Raw genomic sequence first — 12,333 nt, 5'->3', positions numbered from 1 at the left:
AGTGACCAAACTTTCCTTTATCATATTGAGTTTTATGAAATATTAAAAATCAGTAACACATAAATTTAACCCCAACATTCTTAAAAAAGAGAGAGAAATTTGCTAATACCTTAGAATACAGTGGGAAAAAAAGATTAAACAACAACAGTAATAGTCTTGGCTATTCAAGGTCTTTTGTGTTCCATACAAACTTTAGGATTGTTTGTTCTAGTTCTGTGAAAATTGCTCTTGGTATTTTGATAAGGACTGCATTAAATATATAGATTGCTTTGAGTAATATAGACATTTTAACATTTGTTCTTCCAATCCATGGGCATGGAATATCTTTCCATTTCTTTGTGTCATCTTCAATTTCTTTCATCAGTGTTTTATAGTTTTAAAAGTACAGGTTTTTCACTTTTACCAAAGATTTCTTATAAGTTAATGACATATTTTTATATGATAAAATAATTATTACACTTTATTTTTGGATAACATTAATGATAATGATTTACTGCTTAGAGTACCTAATCATTTTTAGGTGACATAAGGTGACCTGTGAGTTGGTTCTTTAAAACTAAATATTTTGAGCAGCTCCTCTATTTTGAATATGTCAGACCAAATGGTGTGCCAGAAAACAAATGATATGTAAAAAACAAACTGATTCATTATTCATCAGATGTGTTTTTTAAACACCCATTTAATTCTAAAACTGCAGAAGGAAGTGTTTTCTTGACATTTCTGATTGATGTCACATCAATATGTATAAATATAAGCATCCTGATTATGAAGGTGAATAAAGTAAGACAATGACTACAAACTACAGAAACATTTTCTGTTTTAAATTAAGCTTCACAATTCTAGACTTCAAGTTATATTACAAAGCTGTAGTGATCAAAAGAGTATGGTACCAGCACAAAAATAGATACATAGATCAAAAGAACAGAGTAGAAAACCCAGAAATGAACCCACAACTATATGGTCAATTAATTAATCTTCAAGAAGGCAGGAAAGAATACCCAATGGGAAAACATCCTTTCAACAAATGGTGTTGGAAACCTGGACAGCAACACAAAAAGGAATGAAACTGGACCATTTTCTTACACTGTACACAAAAATAAATTCAGGGGCGCCTCGGTGGCTCAGATGGTTAAGCGTCTGCCTTTGGCTCAGGTCATGATCCCAGAGTCCTGGGATTGAGCCCCATGTCAGGCTCCTGGCTCAGCAGGGAGCCTGTTTCTCCCTCTCCCTCTACTGTTTTCCCTGCTTGTGCTCTCTCACTCTCTCTGTCAAATAAATAAACAAAATCTTTAAAAAATCAAAATAAATTCAGAAAGGATTAAAAACCTGAATATGAGTCATGAAATCACAGAAATCCTAAAGAAGGACACAGGCAGTAACCTCTTTGATATTAGTCATAGCATGTTTTTCCTAGACATGTCTCCTGAGGCAAGGGAAACAAAAGCAAAGAATAAACTATTGGGACTTCATCAAAATAAAAAGCTTCTGCACAGAGAAGGATACAATTGTCAAAACTAAAAGACAACCTATAGAATGAAAGATGTTTTAAATAGCATATCTGATAAAGGGTTAATATCCAAAATCTATAAAGAATTTACAAAACTAAACACCCCAAAATTGAATAATCCAATTAAAAATGGGCAGAAAACATGAATAGACATTTTTCCAAAGAAGACATACAGATGGCCAACAGTCACATGAAAACAGATCACTGATTATCAGGGAAATGAAAATCAAAACTACAATGAGATATCACCTCACATGATTCAGAATGGTAAAAACAACACAAGAAACAACAGGTTTTGGGGAGGATGTGGATAAAGTGGAACCCTCTTGGTAGGAATGCAATGTGGGGCCACCACTGTGGAAAACAGTATGGAGGTTCCTCAAAAAGGTAAAAATAGAACTACCCTACAATCCAGGAATTGCACTGCTAGGTATTTACCCAAAGGATACAAAAGGATACTGATTTGAAGGATACATGCACCCCAATGTTTATAGTAGCATTATCTACAATAGCAAAATTATGGAAACAGCCCAAGTGTCTGTCTACTGATGAATTGATAAAGATGTGTGTGTGTATATATATATATATATATATGAAATAGGACATGGGGATTAAGGAGTGCACTTGTGATGAGCATGAGGTGTTGTACAGAAGTGTTGAATCACTAAATTGTACACCTGAAACTAATATACTATATGTTAACTAACTGGAATTTAAATAAAAAACTTAAAAAATATATCTGGTAATATGTTGTTAGCTTTATAGAAATACCTGAATGTGACCTGCCAAGTAAAGCTGAAAATAATTTTAGCTAAGTATTTATAATTATAAAAAAATTAAATGCTTTCTTCTGTTGTTGAGAATGTGGAGGAAACCTTGCCTTTCCCTTCCATAAATACTGTGACATTGAGCAAAAGTTGTTGGAAGAAACAAATGTATTGTCAAGAAGTAAGAAAGAAATTGAAGGGCTTTTTGAGTTAATGGCTAACATTTGCATATATTTTAGGGGCCTAATGAGATAGTAATCATGCTGTCCAAGATACAGTTGAGCCTGAATGGGCAGGCTAGTCTCATGCTCTGAGTGGAGCCATTCTTTTCGTGATTTACCAAATGATCATGGCCAACGGTTTAAACCTTTGTTTCCTCACTAGCTAATTAGATTTAGTGAATTTCTTGGCCCATATCCATCCCAGAACCTATACAGACTTGATTTTGGTTAAAAACCTGTACTTCTGAGTATTTCTCAGGAACTCTGTATCTTGATTCATAGCTTATGCTAATGTAGTCATTGCTGCAAGTAAAAGTTATCCCTCTGAAGCACACTCTCCTCTCTGGATTATCTTTCAATGACTATACCCACTTTAATTTTCCAAAACCCAGATATCATGTTGTTGTATGATAAGCAGTAATAGTCGAGCCACTAATGACTGCATCCTTTTCTGGATTCACATACCACAAATTATTATATTAACTTCTTCACACTTTATTCTAAGTCTGTTTTGCCTTTATGCTTACCCTGTAATCTTGACTCTACTCAAACGTGGTATCTCCTAGACCTCAGAACTTCCTGAGTACTTTCTCTTGTCTTATAGCTTGGCCAAAATATTGCCCTGGCACATGATATAACACATAAGCATCCAGTACATGGCCAGGTCTGTGTTAATGTTGTATTATAGCACATTGTGCCTATTCATTTTCGTTTTAGTTCTGTGGGCATAGTAGAATAATTATCTCCTACTATTGCAAGGAAGCAGTGGTAAAGCCCAGAAAAGCAAATTTGGCTACATTATAGGGTCCTTGGGAAAGCCTGAAGGGTACCCCTTCATTCTTGAGTGATTTCAAAATGACATCTTTTAACATTTCCCAGTGAATAATACATGCATCTCTTAATCCTCGAGCCTTGTTAAACAGTAAGAAAAAGTGAAATGAGCACTGGATGAGGTGTCAGAGATGTAGGTTGTAGCCTTTTCTCTGTCATAGACTCATAGAGGTACTTGGTACAGTCATTTCAATTCTCTGAGCCTGTTTTTCCAATTGTAAAATGCAAAACTGTCAATGTATGCCATTTTTTCAAAGCATAAAAGAGTCTTAGATGTTTTCCATCGCTCCCATCAGTGACAGGATTTGAATCTGTTTCTGACAATTTTCTTTGACTCAGGGTCTACAGATGGATTCTCTAGACCTATGGCACAAGAAAATGGCTTTTGGGAGGTTACTTTAATGGGCAAGGGAAACAGCACTATCTGTGGTCCCTTCTTTCAGGATTAGGTAGGGTTCAGAAGAAAGAGTTAAATTCCCTTTCTGACTCTGAGTATCTGATTAATGCCAAAAGTGTCTATGAGAAGAATTCAGAAAGCATGTTTCTTTCTCCTATTCCTTTCAGTTACCCAGTGCAAAGGTGGAAAATTGAGTTCATTCATTCTTAAGGGTCTCTAGGTGAAAATTCACTGAATTTTTTGGAGGAGTCAATGTTCCACTTTGTATTTATTCACTTTTACAATATTCAGTACTATATTGTACCAGCCCAAACAGAATAGATACATTAGATGATTCCTGTCTCACAGAAATATTGCTGAAAACATAGCAAGGTAGAGAAGTACATGTGTTTAGAAATGCAAATAATATTTTCTATAATAAAAAAATACCCTCCTCAGACACAAACTTCTTGAAAGATGGTTTTTACATGATCCAGATATTTGCTAGTGTGGCTGGTGGAATCTTTCCTCCAGCTGAAAAGCTTGAATTCCATCTATAAGATTAATGCATTTGCCACAATACCTGATATTTACAGCAACTGAAGGAAAGTAATAGTCCTTGCTGAATGATTCAAAACTCTCTAACAAATGTAGATCTAGCTGAATAAAATTATACCCCTTTTCTTCCCTGAAAAGATTAGAGCAGTATAAAATGAAGTCCATGAAAAAAATTAATAAAAAAAAATAAAATGAAGTCCATGCACACTATAGTTGACAGCAGAGAAAGGAGCAGGAAAGTCATTTGAGATTTCATCCTGAGTCATGTTGAAAATCCATCCTTCCTTTTTTATAATCTCTGAATGCAGTTCTTAACAGTTACATGCTACTGATAACCCATCATTTGGTTTAAAGTTAGGAGGCACCTTCCTAAATATTTTTACTTGAGCATGAAAGAGAAACAACACACAAACCAGGAAACAATTTTACTTGCATTTTGTCAAAATAAGTTGATTATGAGTATATAAAAATGTAAAATTAATCTAAAATCAATCAGCCCATTGTTTTTTTAATGTACTGATTATTCTGATAGATACAGCCTATCTGTGAAAAACAGAGCAACTATATATCTTGTCTTCTTATTTCTTTTCTCTCATTATAAATGTGTTTTGTTGTCATTGTTGTTCTGGAGTGCTCTCTTTGAAAACAGAATCTCTACACCTAACATTAATTACAGTTCACATTTGCAGTAAAAGTATGTAACTTATACAAGCTGATAAGAACATGCATTCATATTAGTAAAGGTCCTGAGACATTATGGTTCTTATTTTTTAATCATAGCTCATTTTGAAAATAACAAAAATCTAACCATTTGAATCATTTAACAGATAAAAATATCACCTCCAAAGAATTACAACAAAGAGTAGATAAACAACATCCTGCGCACTTTGCGAGTAACTATACTTAATACAGAGTTGGTTAAATTACAAATGTTCATGGGGCTATTTTATTCAGTAGCAACTGAGTGAAACATTAGGAAAAATCTCTCCATGTCAAACGTACATTTCTCCCTTTCTAACTTACCTGCTCCTCCCACATCAAGCAGCCAACTGTATAATTATTTTTATTTGTGCAAATACTAAGGAAATGACATACAAGGATGGTCCAGGTTCATGATATCCATACCACCCTTAGATCTAACAGGTTACCCAGAACCTGATGTGAAGACACAAATTCTAGATATTAATAATAAAAGGCCCAGATAAAATCTAATTATTCATTAAAAAAAGGAGCCTACCATTTCAGTTTCTTTCTGTCTTCTCCAGAGATCTCCAAAGAATTCAAGCGATAGCCACTCCAACAAGGATACTACTGATATATGCATCAATTCCAGCTCCCTGTTCTGAGAAAAACCAATCCAGTCCTTTCTCACTATCAAAAGATAAAAGGAAATAAAGAAAAAAAGAAAGAAGAGAAAGAAAGAAAGAGAAAGAGAAAGAGAAGAAAGAAAAGAAAAGAAAGGAAGAGGGGAGGGAGGTACAGAGGGAGGGGGGAAAGAATAATAAGAAACCAAATTTTTAAAAAAGCCAAAGGAAAAATGAAGATAGCAAAAGGAAAAAAAAAAAAAAGAAAATTCTCAGCATTACCTAACCACTACCAAATTGGAAAACATGGTAGTGAGATGTCAGAGTTAAATATGCAAGCCTCTGTGCACACTGAACATTTCCGTTTTCCAGCTGGTAGCTTGAGCTAACAAGCTTACTGGTGCTCAGTCTCTCTCTCTCTCTCTCTCTTTCTCTCTGATTAATGATGCAGAACTATGCTATGGGCTATACATAAAGCCTGCTAAGCTTCACACTTAGCAAAAAAAAAAAAAACCTCTTGTTTCTATTTATAGGGCCACTGTGCTTTGTCTTCCAATCCTGTGGTTGCACTAAGCTTTGAGTTTGTGACAATACATGGCCTATTTGTTTATGGAGCCTTCTGCAGAAGTTATGTGCCCTCTGGCCCCTTTCATAGATAGTGGACCACTTCAATATTCACTGTGATTCTTTCCCTCAGGCCCTCAGTTGTAGTGTTCAGGTATAAAAGTAGACACTCCTTACCTAAAGTTGCCCTTAGGTAGCTCCCAACAGGAGAGTTCAAAGTGGGAATGACCTCTGCCTAAGGTATTCTTAGATGTGCAAACCTTTAAACCCCTGAGATTAAAATAAATATTCTACTCTTTAAGAAAAACTTTAAGATATCTAACTCACCTCCCACTTCCTGTTCACCCACTCCCCATTCCCCCCAGAGTCCTCAGCCAGGAAGTGCAAGTAAACCCCCATTTCCTCTCAGTGGTTAGGGATAATTGGGTGAAAAGAGCCTGATTTCCTGTAGCCCAGATCCTTAGCCACAGCCTGTTGAAGATGGTGTTCCAAGGAGCCTAAGAGCTCCAGACCCCAGCACCACACTGTATGGGACACCTAATATACCACCAACGGCAGCAGCACCCCTGAGAGGTGAACAACGGGTGACTGAAAGCAATCTCCAAGATATAAGCAGTATTTTAGATCAGAGCAAGGGAACTTTTCACATAGACCGTGTGAGAAAGGAGTATATTAGTGCAGATCCAGCCTCATGCCAGGACATACCTTCACAGTATATTATAGGAAGCATCTGTAGGACCCTTTACCTCAAATACTTTCTTCACTAATGCCTGAAACACAAGTCCTTTGGAGGCAAGCATTCCCTTCTTCCTGAGTCTTGATTTTCAAATCCTGACACTCTTAGAAATATACTTAGTTGAAAACTTTGTTGTGAATGAATTTATTAGAATTGGAAAGATGAGAGTAGATGATAGCAGCAGGATATAAAAGAAAAATGAAAAGATTCCAGGACACAAAAACTGAATTACAAAAGCAATCGTTAATGATTTTGCACTAAGCTAGCTATGGTGAGAGAAGTTCTGAGCAAGTGTAGAAAATATAAGGGAAAGGGGTAAATTAATCTAAGTTTGTATTAGGTCAGATATATTGACAACAGATCACAATTCATTTCCCTGGTGTATCTTTTTATTCTGTACTTCACAATCTGGCAGAATATGGCATTAATGTTTTGTTTATTTAAAGAAAATTTTCCTACTTGCTTTTTGCTGTGTTTAGAGTTTATTGTGATGCTCTCTCTCTTCACTCAGACTTAGCTCCATTCATCAAACACCTACTGAATAACTGCCAAATGCAGACCAGTAGGTCAAATATAGAGAGAATGAAGGAAAAAGAGTAAGAGAGAGATGGTGGTAAACCAAAGGATACCACCTCCCAGAAACTTTTTAGAACGTAGTTAAGCAGATAAGACATTGTGTTGTTGCCTCAAATATAAGGCAACATACATGTCATAAGGGCCTAAAAATGCCATATCTGCTGCTGTAAGATTTTACAGAAGAAGCCAGGGATCCCAGGGGCCTGGGATAAGGAATGGAATTTCAGGATGTGAGTCAGGAAAGTCTTCCAGGAGAATGAGAGTTTGGGCTGAGCCTATTAAGAATGGCAGGACTTCAATAAATACAGAACAGAAAGATATTTTTCAGATTTCTAAAAACCCATCAATTGTACTGCTTTGTATAGGCTCACCTTCTATTACCCTCATGTTCTTCCTACCTGCTTCCACCAAGTAAGATTTGGGCATGGACATATCAGTCTTGAGGTTTCAACTGGCTGTCCAAAATAGAACTCGTAGGAGCCAATCTTCATGTATTTTTGACATAAAATACCTGGTAGTAAAATTTCCCGACCTAGTCTGTATTCATCTTTTTTATTTAGATCAAGAAACTTTAGCCCAATCAGAATTAAAGTAATTCCCCTATAGGAACATTGTTAAATTCCACTCCAAATGGATCAAATAAGAATACTACATCAAAGCTGAATGGAATATGAGTGATGGTTTAGTCTAAGCTCTAATTTTAAAGGTGAAGAAGGTAAGAGAGAAGGAGCTATTCATGTCTCATGATGAATTAAGCCTGGACTTAAACCAAGGATTCAAGAAATTTTTAAGACAATGTCCTCACCAAAGTCATTTCCATCTTGCTAGTGTCTCATGGCATTAATGATATGGATAATTTGTTCACAATTATATCATCTGTGGCAAGGTTTTGTCTTACTTAGTTACATAGGAAAGGTCAAATATCACATAAACGCAAAAGCTGAATTTTATGCCTCTGCCTTTATACATAAAAGGGGTGGATATTTTGAATCACTTAGATCTACTTTAAAAAGAAAAAAGTTTAAGCCCCCTCAAATTAGAGATACAAGCCAAGACAATTTATATATCTTTTCCCTATAGTGTAATTTTGAAATATAAAATATATTAAAGTAAAAAAAAAGGGAAGATGGTGGCAGAGTAGGAGGACCCTAGGCTCACCTCCTCCCACAAATACAACAAGATAAGGATCAAATCATCCTAAATGCCTCAAAAATTGACCTGAAAATTGCCAGAACAAATTCCACAACTAAAGGTAGAAAAGAGGCCACATCGAAGAAGGTAGGAAGTGCAGAGATGTGGCTTGGTAGAGAAATGGATTGTAGTCCCTGCAGTGGGGATGGAGCCATGGTGGTGGAGAAGGATGAGAGACAGACTAACCCAAGGGGGAGTGCATGGGGAAAAGGAATCCCCATAGTAATTGGCTTGGAAAGGAAGAGGGGATGAATTTTGTGACTTCTGACAACCACCTGGGCTTAAAGCCTGGAGTTTTAAAGGTCAGTGGGCTTGGCTCCAAGACAACATAGAGAACACTGGGGCTGCTCTTGGAGAAAAAGCAGGGCAAAGAGGCTGTGAACATACAGCATGAAAACAGCAATCTGGAGAGCACCTGGGGCACAGAGTGGGGAGGTTATTTGCTCATTTCAGAGCATGTACCTAAGAGGCAGTATTCACAGAGAGACCCCTCCAGTAGCAAAGAGACTGGGAGGCATCATTCCTCTCCCATCCCTTCAGCATAAGCTCACTATTTAACTCGCTTACACCAAGACCTGAACCCCTTCACTCCAGTGGAACAACCCTTCCCTTCCCTGTCATGCTTATGTCAGTAGAGGGCGGTGGAAACCCTCCTTCAGAAGTCTTGGGAATTTTGCAGGGACATGATTCTGCAGGTGGTGGCAACAGGTACAGTTTTACAAGCAGACTAGAGCACAACTTCTTAAAACTTGCCACATTCAGGTCAGGGACCAAACAGTGTACACAACAGGCAAAGAAAGCTTCTGCAGACTACTGGCCTAAAAGATAAAGCAACCTGGATAAACCAGCAGAGTTCACACTCCGAAACACCAGGCCCTAGAGAATGAAGGACACTACACTGAAGGGCAATTCAGGACCTCTTCTATATAAATTCATTGCCTCAAGAACAGATGTAGCTGATTTTCCTAGCACAGAGAAACAGGCACTGAGACTTAGGCAAAATGAGAAAACAGAGGAATTTATCCCAAGTGAAATAAAAGGACAAGGCCACAGTCAGAGATCTACCAAAACAGATATAAGTACATGCCTGATAGAGAATTGAAAGCAATGATTGTAAAGGTACTCACTAGACTACAGAAAAGAGTGGAAGGCCTCAGTGAAATCCTTACCACAACGATAAAGAATAATATAGCAGAGATAAAGTGTTCAATAAACAAAATGAGAAACACACTAGATAGTATGGACAGCAGGCTGAAAGAAGAAGAGGAATGAATTAAGGACCAAGAAGACAGTAATGGGAGGCACCTGGGTGGTTCAGCCATTAAGTATCTGCCTTCAGCTCAGGTCATGATCCTAGGGTCCTGGGATCAAGCCCCACATCGGGCTCCCTGCTCCGTGGGAAGCTTGCTTCCCCTTTTCCCACTCCCACTGCTTGTGTTCCTGCTCTCGCTATCTCTCTCACCATCAAATAAATAAATAAATAAAATATTGAAAAAAAAAGAAGACAGTAATGGAAAGTAATCAAGCCAAACAAAAGAGAGAAAAAAGAATTATGCAAAATTATATCAAACATAATAACATTCATATTATAGGAATCCAAGAAGAAGATAGAGAAAAGGGGGCAGAAAATATATTTGAAGAAATAATAGCTGAAAACACTCCTAAACTGGGGACAAAACAGATATCCAGACCCATGAGGCAAAGAGAACCCCCAACAAAGTCAACAAAAGCAAATCCACACCGAGACATATTGTAACTAAATAGGGAAAATGTAGTGATAAAGAAAATATTTTAAAAGAAGCAAGACAAAAAAAAAAAAAAAAAAGACAGTTACATACAAAGGAGAACCCATAAGGCCATCAGCAGATTTTTCAGCAGAAACTTTGCAAGCAAGAAAAAAGTGGCATGATATATTCAAAGTGCTGGATGGGAAAAATCTGCAGCCAAGAATATTCTATCCATAAAGGCTATCATTTGGAATAGAAGGAGAAATTAAAAGTTGCCCAGACAAACAAAAACTAAAGGAGTTTGTGACCACTAAATCAGCCCTGCAAGAAATATTAAAGGAGACTGAGTGGAAAGGAGAGACCAAAAGTGATAGTAAGAAGGTAGGAAATACAAAAGCAGTAAAATAAATATTCTGTAAAAAAAAATAACTCAATAAGTCACAAAATAAAAGATGTAAAATATGATACTGTATACCTAACACTTGAGGAGGAAAGGAGAAAAGAATGGAATCAAACTTAAATGACCATTAACTTAATAAAAAATGCTATATACAGAAGAGGTTATATAAAAGCCTAATGGTAATCATATATCAAAAGCCAGTAATACATATGCAAAGAAAAATACAGAAAGAAATCCAAATATATCACTAAAGAACCCCCCCCAAAAAAAAACACATGAAAGACAAGAAAGGATGAGAAAAAAATCTTTGGAAACAACCACAAAGCAAATAATAAAATGGCAATTAATGCATATCTATCAATAACTACTTTGAATTTAAATGGACTAAATGCTTCAATCAAAAGACATAAGGTGACAGAATGGATAAAGAAAACAATCAACCTAAATGCTGCCCAGGAGACTCATTTTAGACCTAAAGAAACCTACAGATTGAAACTGATGAGATGGAGAAAAACTATTCTGGAGAATGTTCCAAGTGTCAATAATAGGGGACTCTAATGCCACACTTATATCAATGGACAGATTATCCAATCAGAAATCAACAAGGAAACAATGGCTTTGAATGACATATAGGACCAGGTGGATTTAACAGGCATATTTAGAATATGTCTTCCTAAAATAGAATACACATTCTTTTCAGGTGCACACAGAGGATTCACCAGAATAGATCACATATTAGGTCACAAAATAGGTCTCAACAAATTCAAAATGATTGTATTCATACCATGCATCTTTTCTGACCACAGCACTATGAAACTGGAATTCAAATACAAGAAAAAAATCTGGGAAGACCAAAAAAAAAAAAAAATGAGGTTAAATAAATAACATGCCATTAAACAATGAATGTGTTAACCAAGAAATCAAAGAAAAAATCAAAAATTACATGGAAACAAATGAAAATGAAAACACAATGGTCCAAAACCTTTGGTATACTGTGAAAGTAGACCTGAGAGGGAAATTTAGAGCAATAGAGGCCTACCTCAAAGAGCAAGAAAAATCTCAAATAAACAACCTAACCTAGGAATAAACCTAACCAAAGAATTAAAAGGTCTGCACTCTGAACAGTATAAAACACTGATGAAAGAAATTCAGGATGACACAAAGAAATGGAAATATATTCCATGAACATGGATTGGAAGAACAAATATTGTTAAAATGTCTTTACTTGGGACGCCTGGGTGGCTCAGTCATTAAGCATCTGCCTTCAGCTCAGGTCATGATCCCAGAGTCCTCGGATGGAGCCCTGCATTAGGCTCCCTGCTGAGCAGGGAGCCTGCTTCCCCCTCTCCCACTCCCCCTGCTTATGTTCCCTCTCTTGCTGTGTCTCTCTCTGTCAAATAAATAAATAAAATCTTTTAAAAAAATAAAATAAAATGTCTTTACTACCCAAAGCAATCTACAAATCTAATTCAATCCCTATCAAATGCCAATGGCATTTTTCACAGAAGTAGAACAAAAATCCTACAATTTATATGGAACCACAAAAGGCCGTGAATTGACAGAACAATTTTGAGA

General features: G+C 36.5%; 1 protein-coding gene across 13 annotated transcripts in view; it reads right to left on the bottom strand.

The window, feature by feature from the left end:
- GPR174 (G protein-coupled receptor 174) overlaps positions 1 to 12,333 on the bottom strand; it is a 181,061-nt gene that overhangs the window by 70,951 nt on the left and 97,777 nt on the right. For 9 of the 13 annotated variants that reach the window (XM_073880905.1, XM_073880904.1, XM_073880913.1 and 6 more), the window contains exon 1: positions 5,498 to 5,834. The exons of 1 other annotated variant lie outside the window; for it this stretch is intronic. The gene's annotated coding sequence lies outside the window, so the exon portion shown is untranslated. 3 more of the 13 variants (XM_073880903.1, XM_073880901.1, XM_073880910.1) reach the window with 3 other exon arrangements.

The sequence above is a fragment of the Callorhinus ursinus genome, unplaced genomic scaffold (assembly GCF_003265705.2).
Source record: "Callorhinus ursinus isolate GAN/ISIS: 27379988/994484 unplaced genomic scaffold, GSC_fseal_2.0 scaffold40, whole genome shotgun sequence".
NCBI lineage: Eukaryota > Metazoa > Chordata > Mammalia > Carnivora > Otariidae > Callorhinus > Callorhinus ursinus.
This window is presented reverse-complemented; position numbering and strand designations above follow the sequence as displayed.